We start from the raw sequence: 12,736 nt of genomic DNA on the forward strand, positions 1-12,736 counted from the left end.
AGGCTGGAAGGAACTTCCAGAGGTCATCTAGGCCAAGCTCAAAGGGGGAGAGGATTTTTCCAGAAAAGCAAATGTTGTTTTTGAGACCCTTCTGCGTCCACACACTCTGTGTGTTCACTTTTAGTGCCACAATTGGTCCAGCACAGACACTTAATTATAGGGTGGTGTCCTCTGTCCTGCTGGCAGTAATGGGATCAATATTAGGTAGCAGTGCATCCTTACAACACCATCCCTATGGAATGGTCTCCTTGGTTAACTTGGGCTAACGGGCTTTTTAATTTGATTTCTTGCAAAGTGCAGCCAAGGTCACAATCCCATTTCCCTCCAGGAAGTCAGGAGTGACTTGCAGCCCACTCAGAATGATTTTGGCCATCACCAGCAGAAGGCCATGGACTTCACACTCCTGCTGGAGAAGAACTCAGGATGGTGAGCAACCTCAGCGTGGTGAACACTGCAGTGACAAATGTTTTGCATAATGTTTTTGCCTTTATTATTAATGATGATCTTCTGTGCTAGTCTGGACTGTGAGTGTCACTATTAGTGCAACTAGGCTGATAATAAGTATTATATTTTGATCCAACTGTTAATACTGTAATTAAGCTAAAAATAAGAGGTTTTTTCCCACAGGCATAATGTATCCTTTTAGTTGGGAACAAGATTTTGAGGGTCACGAAATGGAGGGGCCCTGAACCTCCAGAGCCACCTGTCTGTGATCAGCCACTTTCTCTTTTTTATATAAATGACAAGCAAATACAAACCACAGTCTTCTTGCCAGCTCCTCATTGCAATCCTCTCCAAAACTGGCCTGCTATTTTCCAGAAAGCTCAAGCAGAGCTGGGTGCAATGTTTGACAGGTTTGTGTCCTTTAAAATAAAAATCCTGTGATTAGGGGAGAAAAATGCAGTGGGAAAGATTGGATCAAGATACCCTGCTCATTAAAGTCAGGAAATGGTACTAGCTGAAAGGTCTCAACTCTCAGTCCAAAAATAAAAAGCACTTTTACATCTCTCCTTTATTTCTTCCTTCAGTTCTATTGCTGCAGAGTCATCTTGGCAAACCTTAAAAACGCTGCAGGTCCCCCAGCTTTATTGGAATTCCCTGCTACAAATATATCTGAGCTGAGGATTTCGTGTGCTGGGCGCTGAAACCTCTCAGCTAGAGCTGGAGCTCTCAGACAGCAGAAATTTGCTTTCAGGTCTCAGCTTTTGAAAGCAGAAGGACTTTTTTTTTAAGGAAGAGGCCTCACAGCTGGTTGAGGGGGATTTAAAGTAATAAAAAAAATACATTTTTGTGAAGGTAGCTGAACACTGGAGCAGGTTATTCAGAGGGGCTGTGGAGGCTCCATGTAGGGAGATACTCAAAACCCAAGCAGCAACTTGTTCTACCTGCCTTGAGTGAATGGTTGGACAAGGCTTTAAGTGAAAGAGAGAAAGTTTAGGTTGGGTATTAGGAAGAAATTCTTCCCTGTGAAGGTGGTGAGGCCCTGGCACAGGTTGCCCAGAGAAACTGTGGCTGCCCCATCCCTGGAAGTGTCCAAGGCCAGGTTGGAGCAACCTGGGCTAGTGGAAGGTGTCCCTGCCCATGGCAGGGGGGTGGAACTGGATGATCTTTAACATCTTTCAACCCAAACCATTCTGTGAGTCTGTGTTTCTATGATGGAAAACTAGAGTTTTATCCCAAACTGAAATAATCCATAGAGCCAGATGGGTGACAGCAGGAAAGCAGCTGTGCAGGAATTATTAGACCATTGGTATTCTTGTGGTGTCCAGAAATCAGAGCCATCCAACAGAACCTCAGGAAGTAGCCTCTGGAAGCAGGAGGGATCTCCCAGTGAGGGAGTTGCTTTGATGTTAACTCGTCCTTTGACACATCTCTGAATTCCTACCACCTGAGACCTGCACAGCCACACTTCAAACACCTTCCCAGCTGGAAATAAGCTGAAAACCAGTAGATCTTTTCCATGAATAAAAGCACTTTTCTGAATACAGCTGGGGTAAGCACTTGAGAGGATGAAGAAGTTCTCAAAAAAAAAAAAACCCCAACAACAGTGCAGTGCCAACATCAGTAAAAATGAGGATAAATAGACTGGGAATTGGTTTAAGGTGGGAATTAGAAAAAAAAACCCTCCTCATCTCCTGTAGATCAGCCTCTATCCAGAACCAATGTGGACAAGAAACAGAAGTATAAAGGTGTATCCTAATCCCTTCATATGATGGAGTGAATGTGATGGTGAGAGAAGGACCTGATGCCATGGTCTATCCTAGGCCAGATTACAAGGACCGTTTTGGGAAAGCGATGTAGAAATTATCTCATTTCTGCACGAGAAAGTCCAACTCTTCAGTGAATAAAAGCTGTGACTTGGCCTCCAAGTACTCCTGGAGCTGTAGATAGATTTTTTTCCTGGGAGAAGGTCACTTCACCTGGTAGGAGAAAGGCAGAGTTGCTTTTACAGAGGCCATAAACCCAAGTGTCTGCAGACCTTCCCCCTGCTTGCTGTCCACGTGACTGTGAAGGCTGATACGGCAGCTCAGACTTCATGTTCTTAGAAATATAATTTGACCTTTACAAAAATCTGTAACATCAGGAATTTAACACTCTCAAGAGCAAACAGATGGGAGGAACCTCCCTTAAATGCCTTCTGCAGCAACACTGTAATTTCATAACTCTTGCTGTCGTGAAGATCATCCCTTTTCACGTCAAAAGAAGCCTGATCCGGGGGAGAAAAAAGGAAAATCTGAGCTTGTATTCCTACTTTCCCAATACTGGCATACAAAGAGGAGATAAATACTGTGAACCTAATTTTAGAAGACTGGTGGGTGCCCTTAAGAAGGACAGATATTTATGATGACGTGTGAGAACACAATGGCTGGCAAGACACGTGGGTTCCTTCCTTCCCACCTCCAGTGACCACTCCGTGCTGACTTTGCACTCTTCCACCTGATTTGCACACTTCATTCTGGAAGGGGCAGTTTTCTCCTTGGAAATTCCTCTCTCTCTCTTTCTCCATTGACACGAGAAAGCCCTTGGAAGACCAGCTTAGACTTGTAAGGTGGCTGAAGCTTCACATTGATTCCAAGCCTGCGCAACACCCCCAGGACCACAGAGAAGTGGAGAACTGAGCTGCATCCCTGCTGGCTGCTCCCATCCCAGACCCCCCAGACACTAGGCTCAGATTCCTCAAGGATTCCTAGAACCTGTCTGTCACCACAGGTAGGAACACATGAGCTCACAGCCACCCCTTGAGGCTAAATCCTGAGATTTTCAGGAATTACTCAACACCCTTTAGCTGGGAGGTGCCCAAGCAGAGCTGTTGTGTGCAGCACAGCTTTATCCTGCAGCTTCCTCCTGTGCCTGGCAGCAGCAGTAAAGGCTGAGCTCATTTTGTCCTCCTCCAGGCATGGAGTTTGGGAATCTGCTAGGAGATCCCACTGCTCCTTCAGCATCCATCTGGCTCCCACTCAGTCTGAGGGATAACTCAGCCATTCTACTCTTATCACCTCACTGATTTACTGGAGGTCTCTGGTGTAGGTATGGAAATGCCAGATCCTCTTGGAGATGCAGACAGAAAACCTCAGACCCTTCACCACAATGCTCAGCAGCCAAGGCAGTGCAAGGTGGTTTATTCTTCCTGGCTGGCTGGGAAATGCACACCAGCAATATTTCTACAACTGGAGACGGCTGGAGCCTTCAGATCTCACAATTACAGACAAGACAAAAATGTATTATCTTAGAAAAAAAAAACGGCACCAAGGGAAGCTCTGCGTGTGTGGTTAAACTATATCTAAATTTCAATCTCCTTCATCTAATACAAAGAAAACAAGTTTCAGAGCAAGGTGGAAGGCAGGAGGTGGGGAGGAGGGAAGGTGTCAGTAGACCAGTCTCTCAGCAGAGAGCAGGCTTCTCTGCTTCTGCCTAATTGATTAATTCCTTCTTAGCAGAGTCATCTGTTTGATGTGCTTTTCCATGAAAGCAGTTCAGAAAGTTCATGGGAGTTAATCCTGAAGATGGCTGGAGCTGCAGAGCCAAGCATCTGATTAAAGGACGAGGAGATCGCTCGCAGCTTAGCTGCTTTCAAAGTTGTTCCCAAAGTCTTTGCTAACCTTCATATTTCAAAGTTCATTTCTTGGCATCGGGGAATTTAAAGGGGAAGGTTGCTTTTTAGCAGTGGCACTATTATTGCAATCAAAAAAAAGGAAGGGGAATAAATTCAGAGGAAGGCCACACGCAAAGTCACATGTGCACCAGCGAAAAGAAGGAGATGAAAAGACGCAGAGGCAAAGGCAGACACAGAGGCTCCAGTTTCACAGCCCATTCTAAACAGCTTGCTCTGAATTCAGTACATGCACCCCCCACTCGGAGATAAAGGCAGGGCCATTACATGTGTCACTGCTACCTGCCCGTACCCAAGGACTTGGATTAACAAATAGCACAGGAGTGTTTTCTCTGCGGGGGTTTCCATTTGCTGCAGCTTCCAGCAGAGCTTGCCCATCAGCACGGAAAGGGGAGCCAGCGCTCCCAGGGAGCCAGAGCTCGGGTGTGCCGGTGCTGAGTGATGTAATGAGGTGACTGAAACCCTCTGCTGATGCCGGGCAAGGCTGTGATGATGAGGGGCGACGTGGGAGAATTGCAGGGGGACGTCAGGCTGCTGAGTGATTCCATGACTAAAGAGCGGCTGAAATCCAGAGGAAATAAGTGCAGGGTGGCACACAGGGGTGGAAAACAAGCAATCCGAACTTTGCATCCAGTGATGAGCTTTGAATGGGCTGTTACTCACTCGGGAATGAGTTGGTGTTTATAAGTAGCTCTATGAATATGTCACCTCGGCTCTCAGTGGTGGTGACAAAAAGCAAATTGAATGTTAGGAATTAATAGGGAAGGAATAGAGATCAAAATAGAAATCATTATTACAGCCCTCAGTAAATTCAATGCGTGTCTGCTTCTTGAACGTTTCGAGTGGCTCTGGTGTTCCCCCCACAGACAGGAAGCAGCAGAACCGGGAAAGATACTTAGAAGGGCAATAAAGTGATCAAAGGTAGAGAACAATGAAGTACTTCAGGAATATTTCATCTGAATAAGAGATGACAGCAGCAGAGTATGATAATGGTCGATCAGATTATGAGTGGCATGAAGAGGATGAAAGAGAGCAACTGTTTTTTGTTTCTTTGAAAAGACAAAAAAGGGTGCTTGAGATGATAGCAGGTCACAACAAAGGGCTTCCTTCGCACGCTGTGCAGATAATCTGCAGCTAATCCCCCCTTGCCAAGGGATCCTGCAAGTGCTGAAAGTTTACCTGATCTGAAAATGTTAAACAATTTAATGGGGAAAAAAAAAAAAGCTTCACGGAATTCCTAGTAAATACAAAGATACCTCAGGGATATTTATGACACTGCCTTCTAGAGGCTGCAAAAATACATAGGCATTACTGAGTGCTCCAAAGATGTCCATCCTCCTACCAGCACAAATTTCTTGGGATTCTCCTTCTAAACACATCCCCTTCTAAACTGTTCCACAGGACAACTTACCCAGTGCTCTTTTTTCATTTCCTTGGAGCTGTGTCCCTTGTGTCCCTGAAGGAACCTCAAAGCTCATTGAAAAATGGAGAATTTCCTCACTGAAAGGGTTGTCAGGCATTAGGACAAGATTCCCAGGGAGTGATGGAATCACCATCCCAGGAAGTGTTCAACAAATGTGTAGATGTGCTTTTTAGGGACGTGGTTTAGTGATGGATTTGGTAATAATGGGTTAATAGAGGGACTTGATGATCTTAGAGGGCTTTTCCAACCCAAACTATTCTATGAATCAGTTGTTAAGGACTTGGAATTTATAGTGGCTTCTAGGAGGGCAACTCTCTGGAATCTTTTTTGCATCAGCTTCAAGACTCCTGGGGAGGTTTTTGCACACTAATTCTTCACATTTCCTGAATTCTGTTCTCCAGGATTTGAACTCCTAGAAATTTTCTCAAGTTCTTGGAGGTTTGATGACGAATCAAACCTCACTGCCCTGCAGTTGTGTTGTGCAGTCTGATGTTGCCTTTCAGAATTCGGGTCAGATCAGGAGAGAGGAAGGATTTAACACTGCAAAAGAATATTTAAAATGCCACAATTCGGCCCTACAAGGGACCATGTGAGTCATCAGGAGCAGAGTCACAGTGCAAAGGGAACGAGACCTTCACTGCTGCCTTTTCTGTATGACCTTGTCCATGGCACAGCACCTCCTTGGGCTTCAGCTTCCCTGCATTTCCTGTTGACAGGGAATCTGTCTCTCTTTCAGGAGAGTTGAGAAAAAAGATGCCCCAAACTGATAATGCCATTACCATTTTTGTTTGAGAATGGCTCCTGTCCACACACATCAAATGTAAAATTAATAATACCCACACGGACAATCATTAAAGTCTCTCAGTCTAGACTCCTTAAAAAACTTTCCACCTTGGTCCTACCAGGAGATCAGTAGAAAACAGAGGTTTTTTGACAATCCACAACACCAGCATCTGGTGGGTGATGAGTCTGAAAAGAGATTTGTTTGGTCTCTGTGGGGTGGGGTCAAAAAGGGTGGGATCTGGATCACAGAAGGAGAAACCCTGAGGGACACAGAGGAGCAGAGCACACCCCTCGTGGCACTGGTGGGTGTGTGAAGGTTGGTTATGCAGCAGGAGGAGGCACTGCTGGCAGATCTTCAGCTCCTGGACCAGGCATTCATGTGGAAAGGAACACTCAGGAGCCGACCTTATTTATGCCCTGAGACTTTAAAGTCCTTGTGGTCTTGGGTGACACCCCAGAGCTGTGATCTCCAACCCCAGGTGGATGTTCTTGGAGAGCTGGAAACAGCTGGAGACTGTTTTTTGTGCTGGTGTAAAAGGTATTGAGATCCTTCTGAAACGTGGCAGTAGGAGAAGTGCAGATGCAACCAGGTTTGTTGAGGATTTGTAACTCCTTTAGAGTAAAATCAATAACAAGGGATGACAGGTTTCAGAAGGAAAAATCCCTTTGAATGGGACTGGTCAAGAGTGGACCAAAAGGACATAGTACATCTGGCCTATGGCATCTATTTTGGGAGAAAGAACCCAAAATAAATGTTCTAAAAGTATGAACATTTCTCTATTGACTTTAAATGTGACCAGGAATGAATGTTTCATATCCCTTCCCTTCCTTTCCCTTCCCTTCCCAAACCTTCCCTTCCCTTTTCATCTAGGGAAAAAACTCAACAGCTTCTTATGGGATATTAGTGAGCTGGTCTAAGGAAACACAGGCAGGTGGAAGATTCAGAGATACTCCACTGCCCTCCAGCAGCAAAAATAATCTGTGGGAATCTTGTCTGCTCTGGACAGAGCTGAACACTTTTGTTGGTGAGGCAGAAGAGCTTAAGGCAGAGTAGAAATGCCAGAGCTCGAGTCCCCAAGTCCAACTGGGTCATGGAATGACTGTAGACAGGTCTTTGTCTTAGTCCTACAAGTTCCCTGGCTTGTTCCCCCTCTCTCCATCTCACATGGAGCGTTGGCTGAGGCAGAGGTTAATTTTTGTGATTTTTGAAGATTGAGGATTCACCTTGTCCATTTGCAAGCCAAGATGCCTCTGGCATCACTGTTCCCTACAGCCCTGCAGGACTGAGGAGGGACTGCAGGCACCTGAGAGGCTGCACCACCCAGGCTGGTGCCAAAAGCATCTCAGGAACATGTGGGTTGGGTGGGAAGGCAGAACAGATGGTTGTGGATGCTGTGTTTAGAAACATGGGACAGGGAGGTGCGGGAGGATTCAATAACTTTAAGGGAGGTGCGGGAGGATTCAGTAACTTTAAGGTCGTGCATCCAGTGGAAATTCAACCCATGTGTCCTGCATCATGACAGTCCACTAGACCTGGCTTTTCTTCTTACAGCCCTTGGCTGGAGAGCAGCACAAGCTGGGGTTGGACACAGGAATTTGGAAGCAAGAGCCTGTGGTTCATGCAGTGGACAGGTGGACCAGTCACACAGAGTTATCATCTGTGGGGAAAATAACTCCGCCCAAAGGGCTCAAGATGAGTCAGACTAAGGATGCTGTAATTGGATAAAAATACCTGTGCTTTCTTGCAGTTCAGCTAATCCACACCAACAGTTCAGTGGGATTTACTTCCCTATGACAACAAGAGCACAGACTCATGGGATTTTAGGGCAAAAATGCACCAGGTACATCTTTAACAAAAGACGATTTAAGTGAAATCTCTTGGCCGCCTTTGTCCTCTGCTCCACTCAAATTGACTTTCACCCATTTGGGCTTAGGAGAAGAATTAATTTGGGGAGTGAATATGCAGCAGGTTGCTCTTCTCTGGGCAGATACCTGTCTCCAAGCAGGCAGCAGGGGGGCTGAGGTCAGCAGAGGCAGCTGAATTTTCATTAGGAACAGATCCTTTTATCACGGTTTACAGCTCCGGACACAGAAATCAGGAAGGACATCGGGCTGCTGCTTTTAACCTTTGCTGTGTCTTTATTCAGTGTGTGACATCATCCTATTGATGAAGGTCAGGTTGATCTCAGGTCTTTTCTGACTCATTGAATATTAGGGATGGCTGGAGGCAGGTGAAGCCGGTGATTTGATGTGACAGGTCAGGAGGGAGCACACCAGCAGTGCAGCAGGACACGGGCTGCAGGAAGGGCTGATGCCATGATCCATTGTGACAAGGGGAGAGCTGAATGGATGGACCAACAGCCTGGAATGAACCCAGCAAGGGCAGGATAGAAAGAGGTAAAAACCCTGAAAACCCTTCGGTCTGTGTCCACTCCCACATCAATGGGTCAAATCCAGAATGACCTTCCTTAGCTGCTGATAGGATCACAGATTTATTGTGTGAGATCTTGTGACATCATGAACCAAGACTCTTCCTTAAAGTACATCTCATTTTACCCCCTACCATGGGCAGGGACACCTTCCACTAGCCCAGGTTGCTCCAAGCCCTGTCCAACCTGGACTTGAACACTTCCAGGGATCCAGGGGCAGCCACAGCTTCCCTGGGCAACCTGTGCCAGGGCTTCCCCACCCTCACTCACAGTAGAGCATTTCTTCCTAATATCTACCCTAAACCTACCTTATTTCAGCATAAAGCCATTAATCCTCTGTCTAAAGATGCAGGGCACTTGTGAACTGTAGTCCAGGCTGGATACAGGATGTGGCCATCAGAGCAGGAGAGGAGCAGGAGCAAGGACTCTGCTCTGCAGGCCTGTGGCCATGGAAAAGAGAGGCAGGAGGCAGGACCTGTGGTATCCACCACTCCACTGCTTGGCCAACCTGGAACTTACATTTAGCAAAACATGCATCTAAAAGACACCAGGTTTGCTCCCAGCTGATTTTTCCTGGCCCTTCCTCCAAAGGTCTGCATTCAGCATGCATTCAGCATCTGAGTATTTTGAGAAATTCCTGTTCCTCCAGGCTCAGGAAGGCAGGGACAGCTGGGAGCTATTTCCTGTCAGCCCTCTTGCCTTCCCATCCTGGGAAATTTTGTGCCAGCTGTGGTCACCTGTTTGATTTCTCTTTCAGTGGCTGCCTTCCTCCACAAATTAATTTTGATTATTTAAGCTTGTCTTGCCTGGCAGGGAGGGATCTCTTAGTGGTGCGAGTTTGAAGAACTCACTCTCTATATCTTTCTCTTTTTCCCCTGCACCAAGTCTAATTTTGTGGTTCCCTGCCTTGCCCAAAAATAACCTTCAGCCCCAATTCTGAACTGTCATATTCATTACATCCCAGCTGTCTGCAGACAGGGCTTATCACTTGCAATCCACTCAGTTACACTTGTGATTAAAACTGATTGCAAACGTGATCCTGGCTGCTCAGCCTGGAAATTGGGAACGTCTTTATAATTTCTGACAGCGGATCACGAAGCCTTGGATGAGCCTGGCAGGGCTGCAGAGCCAGGACAAGATCTTTGCAGGTCGGTGGGAGTGGGAGGAGAATATTCATGTGTAAGAAAGAGAGAGGAGATGGTGATTTGGGAGGAAAAAAAACACGTACAAGAGATGAGGATGAAGATCCCCAAGTTGAAACCTGAAAAGGCAAGGGGTGAAAACTAAGCTCAGCTCTTGACTGCCAGGACCATCCCCAGGGATAGGTGATGGAGGCAGTTGTGTAGCAGAGAAAACCAGACCACACAAGCCTTCACTCAGTTTTGGGCACCAGTAACTCATGGAATCAGTGTAGATGTTCCTGGGAAAACAACTGTTGTTCTTCTTCCCAAAAACAGTAGCAGCATGTCATAGCCTCCAGGACTCTTCTGTACCTACTTCTACTCCAGCCTGTTCCCTCTGCAAACCTGGAGCCATTTGTCCCCTGTTTGATCAGAGTAGGGCTGCAAAATTGTGCTTTGCAAGAGTGATGGAACCTTGAATGTGATCAGACAGTTTGTACCTCGCTCCAAACCTGAAAAGGGCTCCACCATCTTTCTGTTGGCCTGAATTTCACAGCTTGATTTCACAGATTTATGTACCTAAAATTACCTACAGAGTTTACATTTATTTAATCTTTGCTTTATATCACAACCCACTTGTTTTCTCCATCGAGGGTCCTGTGTCTTGTGTTGAACTAAAGCCTGATTTCCAGAGTTTGTTCTGAAGAGACTAAAAAATCCACCATTTTCTTTGGGAGCCCTTTCCAGCATGTTAAATCCTCTCCCTGATTCACCTCAGTCTTTATTCCCTCCAGCCTGACTTGAGTTATACTTCGTTCTCTCTCTGGAGTCTCCCAACATCTCCAAAGGAGGTGTCTCTCCAGCTTCCTTGTTATGAACTGAACAGGGTGTTTTTTGACATATCTCCTGGTCAGAGATTGTCTTCCAGACTTTTGAGTCATTTTTATTGCCCTCCTCTGATGTCTCTCCAAGCATTGGATGTTCCCTTGCAGGCACAGACATCAGAACCGGGTGGCCCCAATTCCTCCATACCCAGATGTAAAATGACTTGCCTTGTCTAACTCAACATGCCCCTGTTTGTGCATCCAAAAGCTGAATTAACTCTTCTGATGGATTTAGGGCACTGCTTTAAGACCTTTCTTCAAATAATTGGACTGGCCTGGCTGTCTTGGAGCTGCTGCTTTCCAGCACAGGCTCTCTCCCTCCTGCCCATTCTCCAAGGGGTTTTTTGCCTATAAAAGGAAACCTTTGCAGAGAGCTACATCTGTGCTCTGTGATCATCTCACTCCAGGCATGGAGCTGATGTGCTCCATGTGCCAGGAGCCTCGTCACAAACCTTGTCCTGTAGTGAGCACAGACACAAAAAATAGTCTCTTTTTTTTTTTTTGCTGCAGATTCCCTCTTTCCCTGTATCAGCAGAAGCTCTCAAAGTATTGAGATCCCTGGAAGTGTTCAAGGGCAGGTTGGATGGAACTCAGAGCCACATGGTCTAGAGGAAGGTGCCCCTGCCCATGGCATGGGTTGGAATGAGGTGATCTTTAAAGTCCCTTCCAGCCCAAGCCATTCTGTGAGTCTGTGTTTGTTGGTTATAAATCAGAGCTTGGCCGAGTCAGCCCATGTCATTCATGTGTAAAAACACATTTTCCTGATGTTCCCGCAGAGCTCATTTTCTAAGCCTCATTAGTATTCATGATAATTTGCATACCCAGGGTGCACCGCGGGGCGGGAGGTGCAATCCTGGTAGTAATTTTCATTTTTTTCGTGAGAAAACTGGGATCAGAACATGTATCTTAGTTATTTCAGTGATCAAGAGTCTGGCTGGCGTGGCAAAAGGTTGAATTTGGGGTTCCCTCAGGGTCGCCATGTCCTATAGAGGGACAGCCATGGGATGGTCTGTATGTGGAAGAAATCAAAATTATGCTCAGGTTTCTCTTCATATCGTACAAATCTTTCGCCTTTTACTAAAGATTTCCGTGAAGAAGAGAAACAAGTACGAGTGTGAAATAATTTTTTGAGGCTTCACTAAGGTGGAGCTGCTCTTTTGCAGTTAAAAAACAGAGAAAAGTCCAGATGTTCCTGTAATGACTGTAGGAAGAAACAGGACAGAGGTTCCTGTTAAGGATTGGAAGGATATATGAGAGGTGGATCACTGGAATTCTCTGCATCCAGGTCTGGGGTCTTCAGCACAGGAAAGATGTGGAGCTGCTGGAGTGGGACCAGGGGGGGCCACGGAGATGCTCTGAGGGCTGGAGCCCCTCTGCTCTGGAGCCAGGCTGGGAGAGCTGGGAATGTTCACCTGGAGAAGAGAAGGCTCCAGGGAGAGCTGAGAGCCCCTTGCAGGGCCTAAAGGGGCTCCAGGAGAGCTGGAGAGGGACTGGGGACAAGGCATGGAGGGACAGGACAAGGGGGAAGGGGTTTAACTGAAAGAGAGTAGGTTTTGATGAGATACTGGAAGGAATTCTTGCTTTTGAGGGTGGGGAGGCCCTGGCACAGGTTGCCCAGAGAAGCTGTGGCTGCCCCTGGATCCCTGGAAGTGTCCAAGGCCAGGCTGGATGGGGCTTGGAGCAACTTGGTCTAGTGGAAGGTGACCCTGCCCATGGCAGCTGGTTGGAATTGGATGATCTTTAAGGTTCCATCCCACCCAAAACATTTCATGATTCTGTTCTTATCTCTAAAACAGACCCTGGTGCCAAGGCAAAGAAATAGCTCCTCCTAGAGGGATGTACCTCCAAAATTATGGGTAGGACTTACCAAGTTAAGTTGTGTGTTCACCACAGTGGCACCTTTCTTAAAGTATTTTCCCAGCGTTTGGGACCATTTTCATCATAATTAATTTTTATGGTTAGAAAAAGAAGATTGTACACCATTC

General features: G+C 46.4%; 1 non-coding gene across 1 annotated transcript; it reads left to right on the forward strand.

Annotated features, from left to right (window-relative positions):
- Positions 1-11,784: 11,784 nt before the first annotated feature.
- Positions 11,785-11,902, forward strand: LOC112841318. Its single transcript, XR_003212920.1, has one exon. It is a non-coding gene; the product is annotated as a U5 spliceosomal RNA (small nuclear RNA).
- The last annotated feature ends 834 nt before the right edge of the window (positions 11,903-12,736 follow it).

This window comes from Manacus vitellinus, unplaced genomic scaffold, assembly GCF_001715985.3.
Source record: "Manacus vitellinus isolate BGI_N305 unplaced genomic scaffold, ASM171598v3 scaffold_65_pilon, whole genome shotgun sequence".
Classification (NCBI taxonomy): domain Eukaryota; kingdom Metazoa; phylum Chordata; class Aves; order Passeriformes; family Pipridae; genus Manacus; species Manacus vitellinus.